We start from the raw sequence: 11,307 nt of genomic DNA, 5'->3' as shown, positions 1-11,307 counted from the left end.
TGACTGTTTTCTGGCTTCATTGAAATAGCACAAGGACACTTTGGACATGATGTAACACGTGTTTCAGAGACAACTTGGTAAAGAGAAATTCAATTTAAATTGCTTATAAATACATTATCCATGAGAACATTTTGTTCAAACTTCTTATGTGCTCTGTAAATTAATGTGAATTTTAAATGGGAAGAAGGTTCTCAGATCATTTTTTGTGAGTCTATCTGCTATGCATTAATTTCCAAGTGTACATGAGTTAACAATAAGAGAAACAATAGCAATTATAGTAGAAAAAGAAGTTCTGTGTTTATGTATAAGTGTTCAATACAATATAGAAGACTCTACAAATAAGAAAACATTGAAACAGTAATGACAAGTCCAGTATGTAGATTTATGTGAGTGATATTGAGAAAGCATTACTCCTAAGTGGAACATGAAGCATGAGGCCACTCCCTTTCTAAATCACACTTGCTAATCACGTAAATGTGCAAAAAGGAGAATGGAAGAATGATTCTCTTTCTAATGTAAGTCAGATATAGAAGAATAGACATAACTGGAAAAAAAGAGTCTATCTTGAGAGAACAGTTATTATACTAGCAATGAACTTGGTGGCTAAGATCACATTTCTTTTTCTTTCCTTTTCTTATATTCTTTTTTTTTGTTGTTGTTCGTGGAAATTGAAATATGGGACAGGGCGCTGTCCCTCTGAAATGCAGCTCAAGGCTAGTGCTCTTACACTTGAGCCAAAGTGCCACTTGCAGTTTTCTGGTAATTATTGGAGCCAATAGTCTCCAGGACTTTCCTACCCGTGCTGGCTTTAAACCCCAATCCTCAGATCTCACAACAACTTGGTTTATGATCACATTTCTAACAGTATACATTCAGGATATGTAATGTAAATGTTCATCTATCTTTATATGAACACTTGAGTTAAAAATATGGGCTACAGGTTAGACTTTCCACTCACAAAAGTGTTTGAAGTTTAAAAGTTAATATTCCTGGAAAAATAAAACCTAAGATTTTAAAGGAGTCTGGGAAGTTCAATTTGCATCCGGCTTGGACAGTATAGGCTTTGAGACACTACCTATAATTAACCAGCCAAAAGTTGGAATACCAGTCACGAGCAAGATTGCTGAATAACAGCTTTAGGTTTTTGCATAAATACATACAAACATACACATACACACAGAGGCACTTATAGGTGCACACAAAAATACACAAATGAAATAACTCTCAGCATATGTAGAAAAGTTAGAAAAGAGTAGAAAATAGATCCTGAGTAAGACTAGAATCAAGTGATAATTTTTAGTATTACAAAGCCCTCAAGTGAACTTTCCCCCAGAATTTGAGAATATTACATAGGTAGGGACCAGAGATAGTAAGAGAGTCAAGCAATCATTATTAATGAGATAGGATCCATGGAGGAATGAATCCGGGAACCCTGCAGGCACATCTGAAAATGTTCCTATCCTGTGTCAAATGTTAAAACATCTTTGAAAATAGTACATAAACAGTCTGAGCAGTCAGCCTAGTGGATAAGATCATAGGAGAAGTTCAGAATTGCTAGTCTGTTTCTAGATTATATAAAGAAACTATGGCAGGACAATGTGATACAAGCCTGGAATTCTAGCACTCAGACAGGAGATTAGAGAGTGGAATTACATAACGATACCTTCCCTGGACCAGGTAGAATAATTTTGTCTCAGTGAAACAAACCAAACAACAAGAAAGGAATACACAGTTGGAGGTTTAGCCTTGTTAAATTAGAATTTAGATTTAAAATATATTTTTTGGTTTTGTTTGTAATTTCATATTCTGTAGGATACTACAAAATTCTTTTTAAGTAGAGGGATTAATTGAAAAATTCACAAATGATTCTGACATATTATTTGCCTAGATATTCTTTCAAGAGAGTTATAATTAGAACATAGTTAATAGATAATTTGCACAGTTCATGTATACCATGTTAATGTGAATAATCTAGACAAAGTTGCCAAGATATGGATGACATTAATTTATACATTTAGAAAAACCAGTTTTTTAAGAGTTTGGTTTAATATGGTATGAAGAGAGTAATTGTGTGACATCTTCTTTCTTCTACCTATATGTAACACAGGACGCCATTTCCTTATTTACGTGCCTCTGTATACATGGAGAAAAATGCTGGGTTTGGGGTTTATTTTCAATTTTGTTTTTGTTTTATTGGTTCATCCTAGAGCTTGAACTCTTGGCCTGGACATTGTCTCTGAGCCTGTTTATGCTCAAGGCTCAAGCCCTACCATTTCAACCTCAGTGCCACTTGAATCTGGCTTTTGTGGAGAAGTTTTTTGGAGATAAGATTCTAAGAAACCTTCTTTCCTGGGTGGGCTTTGGATCATAATTTTCCTATCTTAGCATACTGAATATCTATGATAATTAAAAAGTATAAATATAAATAATATTTGCAAGTGTTCTGATCTCAAGAATACCAGTGGAGGAAAAATGATGCAGCTCAGTTTATTGTGTTCTTTTCAGAACAAGGAGAGTGTCACATTAGCAGACGTGTAGTACTTTTTCAAAATAGAGATAAGGTATACATGATGTGAATTAAGGAATTTTAAGGTGTCCCTTACAAGTTGGAAACTGTTGGGCTAGGATGACTTTATGGCATAAATCTTGGGATTGATGGTCATAGAAATAATAGCTTACTCTTATAAACAATTGCTTACTCTTGAAGAATTAATTATTACACATGCTTCACAGTTTTATCCTCTACCAGAATGTGGCTATTTTTCTGTTTACTTCTCAATCTGTAACACCACATTGGAAAATGCATCTATTGCAGAATTACATAACATGCAAACAGGTACTGTTTTGAATCTCTTAGGAATATTGAGAATATAAAAATGAGTAGTTGTTAGTCATAGGAATTTTGAATTCTGTCCTCTTAACAACTTACTTACTTTTAAAAGTTATGGGTTTCCATAGCATTAAACTGTTTTCTCTTTTAAAATGAGAAAGTACTAAATTTATACTTTTTTGAAAAATTTGGCAAGTATATTGTGAAAATATTGTATAGTTGGATAACATTCAAGTTGATGACCCTCTGATAAAGAAGGGGTAATTAATTCAAATGAGATGCCACATAGTATTGATTTTTAAAATGTTACTACATAAAGAATATTATTCACTGTGCCAATACAGTGAAATTATATTTTATGTAGCTTATTTTTTCAATTTTATTATCAAAAAGATGTACAGTGGGGTTACAGTAATTGTAAAGTATTAAATCATAACTTTTCAAACTTGGTAACCCATCCTCAATTTTCTCACAGTTTTCCTTCACCCCTTCACTCCTCACAAGTTGTAATGTACATTTCCAACATGTTGTCTTGTGAGTATTGCTATTGCATTGGTTTGCCTTTGGTCCTTTGTCTCACCATTATGCTTTTCCTTTTCCCTTCGCTAATTAAGGTAAATGTATACACAATACAAAATGAAATACGGCAGGGATAAACCATAGGGGAAAATCCCAAAGAAAACAGAAATCACATAGTTCATCCAAAACAACAACCACAAATGAAAAAAAAAATCTGGTTCCATATCTTGGAATTCATTTTGCTTAGCATCAGCTAATATGCTTATATATATGCATAACAAAGCCACTGGAAAATAATAGCTGCATGGATACTATATCATGAAAACAGCATGTTAAATTTTTGATGGTGAAGGTGGAATTAGGATTGGTGAATTTGTGGTTCTGATAAAGGATTTTCAAGAGTTTTAAAGTTATGACAGGTAAAATTTAATTGTTCAAATTTTTTAACAACTTAGTCTATTAAGAAAATTTTAAATTTCCTGGAAGAATAGGCTTTCATGCAAAGAAATCCAAGAAGACTTAGTAGGGAAGGAGCAATGTGGATGAAGATGGCTCTTTTTCACACTAAACACACAGACCTCAGAAACCTTGCTGTAAATCCTGTAAGTTCCCTTGAGAGTTGTCCTTACTCAGGAACTATATTCTCACTGTTTGAAACAAGGTTGTATTGGAATTTAAATTAAAAGTTCTTTAAAAAATAAGGCATCAAAATTTGTGAATTTACCTTTAATCATCAAACATTAATTCTGTGAAAAAGATAATTTGAGTGAAAATATTTAGGGAGAAAGTGACCTCCAAAATGAAAGAAGGTGTTGGGGTTACACATTTCTGTTTGCAACACTTTCCACAATGTCTTTGGACGTGAAGCAGTGAAACATAAAAAAAAATCTGATTGGATACTTCAAAATAATGATTTCACATTTCTAAGTGGCTCACAAAAATAATACTCTTATTAATATGAGATAGTGAAGACTTCCTTTATTACATATGCCAAAAAGTTCAGAAAAGAATTGAGCAAATGGAAAAGTTAATTAAAAAAGTTTTCTTAGAAGCCTTAGCTAAGTGTATTGTCTTCAGCAGTGAAGGGAGGCCAAAACTTTTTGATATAAATTGTGTTAGAATTTTTACTCCCTAAAGTGATTTTACAGAGCCCATTTGTCTCACTACAATGCAGAACTGATTGAATGAAGACATGAAAATAAATTCCACATCCACATGAGGCAACTTAAAAGTTTTAAAAGAGAAATAATGAAGATGTAGCAGTGGTGGAGCCTGTATGGCTCTTCAGCTTCACTAGACTTGAAGCCAAGAAGCTGTGATTAATTGGAACTCCGGCAAGAGCTGAGAGAAGGACATAGAAGTAGGACATAGAAGCATTGTCCTTTTGTAACAGACAGTTTCTCCCAAGTATGGGTGATTTAACTCTATTCTCCTCCATACATCTTGGTGAACAAATGCAAGACCAAGAGAAAAATAATCTATTGAAATAATTTTGCATAGAATAACTTCACTGTTCCTGCTATGGTATCTAAGGAGAATCTTAAGAGAGAAGATAAAAGTGCAGTATTTTTTGGTTTCCTCTAAGCATCTTGTTAGCAAAATATATCTTTGAGGTTAGACAACTCTGATTGAACCAACAAGTGATGTAGTACTTTTTATTGTGGGCACTTTAGACACAAGAAGTCTTTCAAGGTAAAAGAAAAAAAATACAGCAAATATTTGTGATCACAGCGTCTTGGACTGTTTTCTGGAGTCAAAGTTTGACATTAGATTTCTCCTCATTAACATAGATGTTGTTTCATGGCAACAAATGCAAGAGGGAAGTTTAATGGACTCACTTGGCCAATTAAACTGCATGAAAGAAGAAAATGACAAATAATATTTAATGAAATCATTTTGACCAATTACTTTGCCAGAAGAAAAAGGAAAAATATAATTCAAAATCAGTTGACTTAAAACTATGAAGAAAGACTAGTTAAGAGAGATTAGAGAAAATATAGAGGATTGTTTTCTCTCCAGTGGAGTAATGGGTTCTTGATCTTGTTTCTTCCATTCTACCTCACAAGCTACCAAGTGTGTCTCAGGACTGGATTAGTCAGTTCAGACAGAAAACTCATAGAAGAAAGATACTGTTTAGAGCCGATGTAGGTGATGTAGACAATCAATTTAATTCTGTTCAAAATTCTCCCCTACCCCAAACTGCCCTCTTTGAACAGCTTTGTTTGCTTTTCCCAAGACTGCCCTTCATTAACTGATTAAAATTTTGAGAGGTCATATTCATACTCTCTAGAGATTGCTGTTTGTTTGTGACTTTTGTGTGTTTTTGTTTCTTGTTGTGTTTTTAACTGAATTTTAAAAGGTTGTGCAATTGTGTTACAATTAAATCTATCCATCTAATTGTCCAATGCTCCTAGATCAGAGTCACTCTTTCCATCATTCGCAACCAACCCTTTTTCCAAGATTTATTTCCAATTTACCACTTCCTTCATGATATGTGTACATTGAGTATTCTAGCTGTACTTGCCCCTTGTTCATTTTTCATTCATTCTATGTCTTTACTATAATTCCTCTCTGGTTTCAACTTCCTGATAGTCATTCTGTTAAGCTATCTATTAATACTTTGAAAGGTTTATATACATTCCATGGAGTTTCAATCCTGCATATTCTTGAACCGATGTCAGCTTATATTTCCATAATTCATTCATCTGCAACAACAATTTGCAAGACTGGAGACGTGAAGCACCTAAACATGATTTTATTCTCACCCATTTGGAAGATTAATCTTTAATCAAAAAGAAAGTTAAAAATGGATTAGAATGTATTCCTAACTATGAATTTTTATAAATGGCTTTGTACAATGGTGTGATTCTTTTGTTTTACATGGAATAATATTTTCTACTACCTATAAGTTTTGGAAAAAGAAGAAAATTAAAATTTATTCCTAGAGAGGAATATGATAGAAATTGAAGACAGATATTATGTGTGTCATAACTCTGATGAATACCCATATTCAAGACTTAAAGTAATATTTCTTACTATGTTAGACAGAGGGAAAACATAAAATAACATATGATAAGGCAACTATTTGTGATTTTTTAAAATGTACCTTATTAAATGATGAAATTTATTAGGTAACGTGTGGGTTGAAATTTAGGAGGCTGATCTATTTAACACACTTCTGGAAGGCCCTTACTGAAAAACACAAATTGTGGGTGGTACTATTTCTACACTTTAATGAATGGTTGAACATGTTTGGCATTAGTGCTGTGTAAATAATTCAAATCTATTGTAACTTGCTCCCTATACTTGAAAAACTTGTAATGTCACTAAGTATCATCAACTTCTCAAATGTTATTTTGGCGAATATGATTTCAAAAAGTTTTTTTGAAAAGGAATACACTTTCAGGAGATTAAATGTAGGTTATCATTGGTTTGAGAGTGACATTTTTATACCACAGAACCATGTTGTACTGAAGTCCCAGTGTTTGAAGCACTCCTTAGTGCTTCAAATGTTTTTCTGAATTACATTTGAGCTCTAGGTCCAGATTTCGGTGCTTTGGTAGACCAATTATGGATCTATCCTTCCAGGAACTATTTTTTGGCCCACATATGTTGGAATAAAATCTTTCGTTAATCATAGGTGAGGGGTATTAAAAATAATCTTATGATACTTTGTGAACTTGTTCACTCATATGGGCTGGTCATCTGTAAGTTGAATGTTTAAATTACAGTACTTTCTCTCAAATTTTGCGATCTCATCATTCATTTTAAGTAGCCTTGCATTTCACAATTACTTTCTGCTAATTCTTGCATCTCAAGGAATTGGGGCCCTGAAATATAGGAAATGCGAAATTGAGATGGGTCTTCAATTACTTTGTGTTGATATGTTGCTTGAGCCATGGTGAGAAGTCTTGCCCCTGTTATCTGATGATGCAGGTAGGAATGCTTCACAAATATGGAGAAAACCAGTTTGGGACAAGCGAGTTAAACAATAAACAGAGCAGCAGAGTAAAATCCATTATAGATTAGAGGAAAAAATTGTTTTTTACCATGTGGATTCAGAAGACCAAGAACAGTTAGAATGTATCACAAGTTTATACTAAAAACATTGCACTGATACTTTTTATAGTCTAATATATTTATTAAACCTAATTATTTATATTCAAATTCTATTTATTGGAATAAATAAATATCAATTTATTTGTCAAATTGTCAACTAATTCTAGTAAGTTTCGTTGTGTGAAATATAAAATCAGTACATATAAATATAAAATATATAACTATATATAATATAATTAAAGGGCACACGTTTTGCATTGTTCTGTTGTAGTTACTGTATTAAAGGCAACTCTGTTTTAAAGTATTATTCCATTATCTCTACCTCAGTGTTTGATAGAGTTAGACCTAAAGCTTTACCATTTGTAGATTTGCAGCATGGAGGCAAGAGGAAACAGTGTGATTAAAACATTATCAATTCAATGTCTAATAACGAGGAGAAACATATGCACTTCTCCTGCAACTATGAAAATATTTGGTGATGAAAAGGCAGTAGTGTAAGTTCCTGCCTGGTTGGATGGTAGACAGGCCAGGACATTAAGTTATCATGCATACGAACAATTTTTTCACCTTCTTGGCTTTAGCTACTTTTGAAATGGAGGTATAATAAAATTATATTTTGATAAAATACCTTCTAGTCTGAACAGTTCTGTTTGAACTGTTCATCTCTCTATGATCCCTTGTAACCAAGATTAGCTTTGTTCTAGTAAGACAATCTATGCTTTCAGGGTAAGATATTCTGGTTGGTCTGTTCCCACATGGAAGAAGGGTAAAGGCTCAGGTAGACATTTGTTCCAATAACACCTCATTTGGGAAAATGTCAGCTGAAGAAGTTTAGAAGTAGCTCTTAAGCAATGCTTACTTTGAATCCATTAGGTCCACAAAGATAATTCAGTTGGATAAATAAGTACTTGAAAACGCCTTCACCTTTGGGCCTATCTATAAATAATTGAGAGTATGATCAAATTCCAAATAAAAAGACTTAAGATAGTCATTGACAAAAAATTTTGCAAATGTGAGCAACCGACTGATCAATAAAATTTTTCCACTATTCACAGAATTTTAGGGAAATAAGATCGATAGCATTGTTAGGAACAATAAGGTTTCCTTGTTACAAGTAGGCACCCATAGATATAAGCCTGTATAATGATTGCATCATTAACTACTTAAATTTAGAGGATACTACATGCTTCAGCAGCATGTATACTCAAATTACAATACAGAGATTAACATGGCACTTGCACAAGGATAATATGAAAATGTGAGAAGTATTCCATATTATTCAGACTTCAGATGCAAGAAATGAAAAACAGTTATTAAAAAGTTGATTACAAAATTACAAGTGTAACAATACACGTAATTCATAGAATTAAATTTAGTTTGACATCAGCGTATTAAATCTTCACCTCACAAAGGCGTTTACATAGTATAAACTTTACAAATCTTTTCAAATTAGACAACATTGTCATATTATCACAAAGAAAAATAATATTAAAGGAAGCAAACTGTTTCAATATGGAATGCAATCGGAAAGGACACATTAGTGAACCTATATATTATAAAATAATGTAGAATTCAAAGAATATCTAGGAGAAAATAAAATAAATTATGAACATTTTGCAAACATAGAATATAGTATATTTTAAAATATACTTTTTCAGACAAGCACCAGAAATATTTTAGTTTCTGTACTACTCATTTCAACAGGTAAATTAAAATTATTTTTGATTAAAAAATCACAAACTCTGAAGAAAATATTATACATGTATACAAAAACTATTGAATACATTTTGACATCCAAGGCAGGCAATTCACTTGGAAGAATTCCGCAGAATCCATGAATTTTTACAGGAAAATATTAGTGCTGCCGGGCACTGGTGGCTCATGCCTATAATCCTAGCTACACAGGAGGCTGAGATCTGAGGATCATGGTTAAAAGCCAGCCTGGAAAGGAAAGTCTGTGGTACTCTTATCTCAAATAAACCACTAGAAAACTGGAAGTGGAGCTGTGTCTCAATGGTAGTGCGCTAACCTTGAGCTGAAGAGCACAAGGGATATCTGGGATAGCTCCCAGGCCCTGAGTTCAAGCTCCATGACCGACCAAAAAAAAATATATTGCTCTTATTTCATTGTGAAAATATTTTGTAGGGACACAAAAGATGGACTTGCATTTTTGAAATTTAAGAAACTTAACCCGACCATTAGGACTTCATTGAACAATTTGTACAGCCTTCCACAACTTCGTAGAGGTAGTGATACATACTTATCCTTTTGGCAATATCAAATACGGTTTCTTCTATGTTGTTCTTCAGGCCTGGTTTTATATAATGGTTCAACAGAAGGTGATCCAGCGTACCTTTGCTATCTCAATTCTCAGCAGCAAGATGTAAGGGTGTCAAGAGTTCTTTAGTTTGGGGAAGTGGCGCTGTGGCTCAAGCAGTAGAACACTTGCCTTGAGCTGAAGAGCACAGGGACAGCACCCAAGCCCAGAGCTCAAGCCCCACAACCGACAAAAAAAAAAAAAAAACCCACAACACCAACAAAAAACAAACAAACAAAAATATTTGGGCTGGGAAGGTGGCTCAGTGGTAGAGCACTTCCCTTGCATGCATGAGGCCCTAGGTTCTATTCCTCAGCACCACATAAGCAGAAAAAAAAAGCCAGAAATGGTGCTGTGGCTCAAGTGGTAGAGCACTAGCCTTGAGCTGAAGAGCTGAGGGACAGTGTCCAGGCCCAGAGTTCAGGCCCCATGACCAGGCCAAAAAAAAATTTTAAAAAAGAGTCCTTTAGTTTGGGCATTGGTATCTGTATCATGATGAATTAAGAAAGAAGCCACTCTGGTATTATTCCACGTATATGCACTGTGCAGCGGTATCCAGTCATCTACAGGTATTGCATGTGCCGCTTGAGACACCAACTCACTGACAATGTCCAAAGTGTCCACTGTAGGCTTCTCAAAGAGGGGTATACTCATCATCATCCCTACTATTAACATGAGTGGCCTTTTGGGAAAGAAGTCTCCGCACTGCAGTAAGCTGAATATTTTTGGCAGCCCAATGAAGAGATTTGCTTGGATCCTTCTCCAATTTTTTTCCTTGCAATTGATACCATTCCTTACTTTTTCATCTTGTTCCCCATATTCCTAAGAATTGCCTAACCAGAGACTTTGAGTGCCAGTGGGAATGAGGTGTCCATGTATTTCCCTAATAGTTCCCATTGGTTGAACTAGTCAGAAATACCCGGTGAATTTTCTGCATCTGTTTATTCACCATGATTTATTTTCTCTTTTTCCAATTTTACTATTCGAAATTATTCTAACTGGAGAGTAGGGAGTTGATGGAGAGCAGCAGAAAGATGTTCCTCCATATTCAAATGTACACACTGAAAATGAGGACCAGTAATGTCTACATGTGTAGGTTATTCTAGGAATGAGAAAATAGAAAATAATGCCTTTTATATAAATGATTTGGGAAATGGCAGAGCAAAAAGTGAAATGATGCAACCAAAAATATAAAAGCAAAATAAATTAGGATAATATGGAGCAATCATATTGTCTATGAGAACCAAAAAAGGGAGAAAGAAAGAGAGAGACAGATGTGTAATGACCTAGCTAACCACAAAATCCATGCTTCTGATCAATTTATAGAGCAAAGAAAAATTTATTTTTAAAAGAGGTGGAAATAGAATTTATGTATTTACTTGAAATTAGTAAGTACATTTTAGTAGCCTACGTAAAGAGATATAACTTTGACCAAATTACAGACAATAAACTAAATCCTTGATAATTCTAGTAACAGATTTGACTGAAATCAGTTGAATCATACTTTTCCTGTACAATGAAGGAATAAGAAGGTAGTAAAGCAGCTAGAGAAGGCAGGGAGATTTTGTCTGTGAAAAAACTT

General features: G+C 33.9%; 1 pseudogene; it reads left to right on the top strand.

The window, feature by feature from the left end:
- The first annotated feature begins 8,591 nt into the window (after positions 1 to 8,591).
- On the top strand, positions 8,592 to 8,688 carry LOC122126005 (annotated as a pseudogene).
- The last annotated feature ends 2,619 nt before the right edge of the window (positions 8,689 to 11,307 follow it).

Source organism: Dipodomys spectabilis, unplaced genomic scaffold (assembly GCF_019054845.1).
Source record: "Dipodomys spectabilis isolate Male_0828 unplaced genomic scaffold, ASM1905484v1 ptg000270l, whole genome shotgun sequence".
Taxonomy (NCBI): Eukaryota; Metazoa; Chordata; class Mammalia; order Rodentia; family Heteromyidae; genus Dipodomys; species Dipodomys spectabilis.
This window is presented reverse-complemented; position numbering and strand designations above follow the sequence as displayed.